This window comes from Onychostoma macrolepis, chromosome 22, assembly GCF_012432095.1.
Source record: "Onychostoma macrolepis isolate SWU-2019 chromosome 22, ASM1243209v1, whole genome shotgun sequence".
NCBI lineage: Eukaryota > Metazoa > Chordata > Actinopteri > Cypriniformes > Cyprinidae > Onychostoma > Onychostoma macrolepis.
In genome coordinates, this window is record NC_081176.1 from 21,209,688 (window position 1) to 21,215,687 (window position 6,000).

Sequence of the window (6,000 nt, forward strand, 5' to 3'; positions counted from 1 at the left end):
TCCTTCTTCCTTGACTGATCAAAAACAGTGTGATATTACAAAACCTTGTTTGAGCTTATCATAACAGCTATTATTAACCAATTGCCATTATAATAAAGCCTCGTTTCCACCAAGCGGAACAGTACAGTATAGTACGATTCGGGACGGTACAAAAGAACCTTTACTTCATAGGCGTGGTTTATGCCAGAAAGTAGCAATCAACGTCATTCTCGCATGAAGAAGAAAGTGCAACATTGTCTGTGTGTATGTGTGTGAAAATATAAAATTATAAATCACACTGTTATATCTTTTGTATCTGCGCACTCTGATGTAAACAAGCCCAACACGCATGAGCAGCATGGCGGAACGAGTGAAAGAGATGATTCATTCCCCTCATGTTGTTATTGGGAGAGAGATGGGGGGCAGGATCGGGAAAGGTCCTCGAGTCGGGATTCGAACTCGGGACATATGTCGGTGCGCTGCCCACAAGGCTATCGGTGCAAACATAAGTCACATCTCTTTAAAATATTGTTGCTATGTTAAACAACTAGGCTACCAAAACCTTTTCTATTCTAAGGCGTAGAAAATTTGTCGTAGCACTACTAGCCGCAGTTCGTAATCTTGTTCAAGCAAATCAAAAGAGCCATTCTTAACCAGTTAACACTATGCTAAGCCAGTAGCTTGCTACGGAGGAATAACCGGGAAAAAAATGTGCATTAGCAGTTTCAGTAATACAACTTATAATTTTTTTAATTAACATGTGGCACTAACTGTTGGCACAGTGACTCTCTCTCTCTCTCGTGAACATATTTTTAAATCATCCAATTTAAACCGCTGCTACTGCAACCATTCAGGTGCACATTTAAAAATGTTTCTCAAGGCCCCTACTTTTATTCCTGTGCTAAATCTAGAGGTTTTTGAATGCACAAACACAAACATGTAAATCCCTCTAGCAACATGTTCAATCTAGGACCAAATGAACCCAAAACCAGGCAAACTGTACAAGGCTTCCTTGAGACCAAGTAGTCGATTTTAAAAATAGGCAGTTCTGCACATCCCTACTCTCAATACACTGAATTAATGGCTTGCTATCAGCAAGTGGGTCTTAAGACTGCATGCTAGCTGCAAGAGAAATGCGAGCAGTCACCATGCATTGTGTGTGTGTGTGTGTGTGTGTGTGTGTGGGTGGGTGGGGGGTCTCCTGCTGTCGGCTGCGTCTGTCTTTGTTTGTATCTTTGGGTTGGCCTATTTGCCTCTGGGAATGTAATGAGCAATTCAGAACACAGCCAAGCATTCTGCCACGCGATACATGCCAGAGTAACGCTGGGAGAGTCGCCAGAGAAAAAGAAGCCATTACTATTACAGAATCCAGACTATGGCAACAGGGTGCCATCGGCCAAAAGCGCCGTGTGTTTCCACAAGGGGCCGTCTGTCTGCTTCATGACTGGCTCATATTCTGTAATCAAGCTTTCAGGATGCTCTCGGTCCAACGTGACAACACAAAATCCAGCTGTCTCATAAAAACATCCCTTGGGCTTGAGGAAATTGCAGTCTGCGTTGCACTGCGAGTACCTTGACTGTGCTTTTTTTGTGCTGTTTTCTTCAGAGAGCATCTAACAAGGAAACTAATCTCTTAATCATGTTCCCAGTGGCACCGTGAGTGGTGTCGCATCGGTTCAAATGAAGACACACTGTGCAATATTTACAGAGGAGCTCAACGCTATCAGGGCAGGGAGGAATTGCCTGGCAAAAGCAAACATTATGAAAGAGGCCCCATTTCTTACATTTTTTCCCCTCAACATGATGGCGGAATGAGTCAGTGCTGATGTCAATGGTTTTGTCGAACCTTTCGAAATTTGAGTTGCAAGCACTTTCAGATGAGGCCTAGGGATTGTAAATGGGGTCAAATCGGTGTCACTGCATTTACACAGAACTTGATTACGCATAGTCGGAGTGAACAGCAAAAGCCTGGATAGACGGGAGTCTATACCAGTTACGGTCATGGACCCCAATTTCCAAGCTGTCGCAAATACATAAATGCCCCTCTGGTAAAAAGCAGATAAGGCAGATGTGGTGTACTGAACAGGAACACTGAGAAATGAGATGAAAACCAGTGGCACAAAAGGAGACTTTAACTTACCTTGGAAACATCCTTTTTAACAAGAGGACCACCCCTGCCACCTAATAAACTGCTGGACGTGGAATGGAAAAAGTAGCTAAGCATGTTTAATAAGTAGGCGAACAATATACGGATGACCTACCACATCTGCTGAGACTCAAGTGCGCAACCAGAGGACACTTTGCTATCCTATAAGGCCACAGGAGCTAAGTAAATGGCAGATTCTGCTGTGAATCTAAGGAGATAACAAAAACGCTGTTGGGTGAAAACCAATCCCCATCCTAAATGCAAGATCAAAAACACAGCGTGCTATTGCAATATCTTGTTCTAGTTAATCAAGAGTTTATTTGCATCCCCAATTATGTATTATATACTATGTACTTATGTAATTTTAGAAGGTTAGTGTTGTCTCAAAACACTTCATGGCCATTCACACCAAAGATGATAAATGGTATCATTGGAATCACTTTCTTTTTTTTTCCAGCTGATGAACAATAAAAACACTGACAGCCAATCAGAATTCATCTCATTGTACAGAGCTTGAGCATTTAAACACTTATAATAAAATGTCATTGTGTGTCTGTTTGGACGCTAGTATAGTTATTACGGTTATTGTTCTTGGGCCTTAAACTTGTTTTTATTACACTGAAGTCACTGTCGAAGCACTTGCTGTTGCTGTTAACTTAAAGGGTTAGTTCACTCAAAAATGAAAATTCTGTCATTAATTATTCACCCTCATGTTGTTCCAAACCCGTAAGACCTTCGTTCATCTTCGGAACACAAATTAAGATATTTGATCAAATCTGTGAGCTTTCTGACCCTGCATAGACAGCAAGGGAACTACCATGGTTTTCATTAAAATATCTTCATTTGCGTTCCGAAGATGAACAAAGGCAAAATGGAACCAGTTAGGTGACTTAACTGAAAACTGAAGGCTAACTGAGAGCAAAGAAATAAATCTTCAGTATTTTATGTAGAAGACGAACATTCTCATGATTAAGCATAAATACAGCTTAAAACATTTTTCTTTCAGGTGTAAAAGAAAGCTGTTCCACAACAGCACCCAAGTAAATTGTCAACTTAAAAGTTAAACAAGGGAGACTGAATAGAACAGTGTTTTTATAAGTTTGCTGCAAAAATATTGTCTGTTGTCACTGTTAGCTAGCAGGCTGAGCTAACATAGATGAAATTAGTCAACACGATACTAAAAACTATTTATCATTATTTGAACTTTAAGGCTCTGGGTTGTTTTTTGCGGTTGCTGTTAGCACGTCAAAGGTTAAAAAAACAATGTCAAGATGGTGGATGTAGTACGTCCAAGAATGCTGCAAAAAGACTATTATTACTAGCTAGCAGGCCGAACTAATGCTGCATACTACACACCTGTATACTTACCAAATTTAGCACATACTATGAAAGGCCTATGAAAGTCCATGTGTGAAAATTTTAAGGCCAAGCCTAGCCCAGAAAGTTATTGGATCTTACAAACAAATCCATCAAAAAAAATGGCAGTGTGAAATTTACCATTCTAGAGTCAATAACCAACACATTTATTTGGCTGTTGGAGCCCAGCAGGAACGTAATGAGATGGGAGGTTTTTGAAAAAGGGCCTAAGCAATTTCCTTTGCCTCCGTCCCTCATGATACAGAAACATCGCCAGGCTATCTCCCAATGTTTACTTACGGAATGATAGGATGATACACAATTGCGGAGAGCGCTGAAAGCAATCAGAGGGAACAATTGCCATGGAGGAGTGTAATATCAGCTTATAAAGAATGATACACCACAGCCTGTCCAAGAATAGCAATGGATTTATTGTTCTCCATATACTCATATCAGCACAGGCTTTGGGCACCAGCCTCCTGAACACTCAGACACAAAAAACAAGATGTTCAATACTATACAGTATATCTGGGAAAACGAAACTTGAAATTGAAAATTTAAATCTTTACATTTACATGTACAGCATATACTGTATATAGTGGTGTGCGGTGGTGTTATGAAATGAGTCCTCAGTTTGTTTGTTTTTTTTAAAATCAAATGTAAATTCATGTCCCAGTCACATATTCTTGGCTAAATAAACATTACTTACACACTATTAGAAAAAGAAAGAAAAATTCTATTTTATATTTTTACATTAACAATGTAATCAATATTCTATTTATTAAGGTCATGTATGAATCTCATCAAGTTAGTGTTTTTAAGCATTTGACATTTATTCCAAAATAATAACTCAAGGCAGTAACAATTTAAATGATATATTTTATTAGTAAACTTATGTTCAGCTATTCTTTTTAATAGTGAACTTTTAACTATTTTTGAATTTTTCGGATGATCAAAGCTCAGTAAATATTTACTTCAAATTTCACCAGGCTGATTACTCACTAAGAACTCCCACAGACCATGTTTTCAGGCCATTTCAAATCTTATTTTTGATGTAACAAAGTGGTTATATCTAAGTGTGTGAGGTGTTTACTTGCTTTTTAAAATTAGTCTTCCCATTAATGGCATTATATTGTTCATTCAGACAGATTTGCGAATGTGGAACACGCATAGACATAAAGACAGGATTTATTGCATGAACTAATCACAGTCGAACATAACCAGTCATGTCTAATCATATCGAGATGGAGGCATTGCCTCCTCTCATGTGACTTTCTCCCATTCATTCTCAATTCCCCCCCAACAAACTCAACGCACGCTTCAGGGGGTCTGTTAAAACTCAATGGGCTCAGGAGAGGCCAGAGAGATGCTGACTCCCGCTGAATCTTTACCTGCTGGTTGGACAACGTTTAAATTTTTTTAATGCATTTTGTTTGATTCTTCCAATATTTAAGTTACACACTGGAGATTTGTACAGTCCTTTTGGACAATGGGAAAGAATAAAAGCTTTTAAAAAGGCTAGTACATTTGAGTCACACATAGTGTCAAAATGTCCTGATTTCATTAACATAAACAAGACAGTGCAGCTGTAAACATTTCACGTTGAAAGCTTTGCTGCAAATGCCATACAACTGTGCGTTTTTACGCAGATGGAAGGGGCAGCGGTGAGTCTAATGTGGCTATTTATGTGGACTGAACAGAGGCCACACAATAGCCTCCCACGCCGTATGCAGATTCAGACAGTGAAGAGCCTGTCGTGGGTGGCTTAATGGCATGAGTATGTTCAGAAAGATTGAAATGCACGGTTAGGCTTCATTCTACAACAAGTTTTCCCAACCAATATTGTTCAGACTGATACTAAAGTATGTCCTGTAGACATACTTTCAAGTAAACACACAACATAAAAAAAGAAATAAAATGAAAAAGTAAAAAGTTACAAAAATAAGCTATTTCATGAAGCTTCCAGCCTACGCAATTGGATTTATTTTATTTTATTCTTTTACCTCAGGCTCATGTACTTCTCCCGCCGTCCTGCTGGGAGGGTCCAGCCCACGGCACTTACATAAGGCAGTCACTGGAGTCTGGACACGGCATGATTCAAGAACACAATGTGACTGGAGGAACCATAACCCGACTGCAGACACAATGGGTTATTTTGGTTTAATTTAAGGAACAGTTCATCCAAAAATGAAAATGTTAGTATTTACTCACCCTCATGTTTTTCCAAACCTCAAAGGCTTCCTTATATCCGTAAAATACACAAGGAGAATTTTAGCAAAATGTCCATGCTGCTCTTGTCCAGGCTTTTAAGCTTCAAAAAGGATACAACAGTAAACTTCCAGGTGAGTTATTTATTAAAGGGACAGTTCACCAAAAAAATGAATATTCTGTCATTTTACTCACCCTCATGTTGTTCCAAACCTGCATGACTTTATTTATTTAATAAAAAACATTGACTTTCATTGTATGGACCAAATAAAGACAATCAAAATTATCAAGGCAGTTTTGGGGGTGAACTA

The 6,000-nt window shown here is 39.0% G+C and overlaps 1 protein-coding gene across 1 annotated transcript in view; it reads right to left on the bottom strand.

Annotated features, from left to right (window-relative positions):
• Positions 1-5,613, bottom strand: part of lingo3a (leucine rich repeat and Ig domain containing 3a) — a 46,363-nt gene extending 40,750 nt beyond the window's left edge. The window contains exon 1 of the mRNA XM_058761053.1: positions 5,485-5,613. The gene's annotated coding sequence lies outside the window, so the exon portion shown is untranslated. The remainder of the gene's footprint in view (positions 1-5,484) is intronic.
• Between the last annotated feature and the right edge of the window lie 387 nt (positions 5,614-6,000).